The sequence below is a fragment of the Psammomys obesus genome, unplaced genomic scaffold, assembly GCF_907164565.1.
Source record: "Psammomys obesus unplaced genomic scaffold, mPsaObe1.curated_primary_1811, whole genome shotgun sequence".
In the NCBI taxonomy this organism is placed as follows: domain Eukaryota; kingdom Metazoa; phylum Chordata; class Mammalia; order Rodentia; family Muridae; genus Psammomys; species Psammomys obesus.
This window is the reverse complement of record NW_026588628.1, coordinates 2,039-2,466: the sequence shown is the minus strand read 5'-3', so window position 1 is coordinate 2,466 and position 428 is coordinate 2,039.

Here is a 428-nt window from a genome sequence, read left to right as displayed (position 1 = left end):
CCCCCCCTGTCCCCCCTCTGTCCCCCGTGTCCCCCCGTGTCTCCTCGGTACCCCGTGTACCCTCTGTACCCTCTGTCCCCCGTGTCTTCTCTGACCCCCCTGTCCCCCCTCTGTCCCCCCGTGTCCACCCTCTCTCCCCCGTGTCCCTCTGTCCCCCCGTGACCATGTCCCCGTGTCTCCTTGGTCTCCGTGTCCCCCTCTGTACCCTTTTCCCCGTGTCTTCTCTGTCCTCCCTCTGTCCCCCCATATCCCCCTCTGTCCCCTCTGTCCCCCTCTGTCCCGTGTCCCCCTCTCTCCCCCTCTGTCCCCCCTGTGTCCCCTTTGTCCCCCCATATCCCCCTCTGTCCCCTGTGTCCCCCTTTCTCCCCCTCTGTCCCCTCATGTCCCCTGTGTCCCCCTCTCTCCCCCTCTGTCCCCTCATGTCCCCC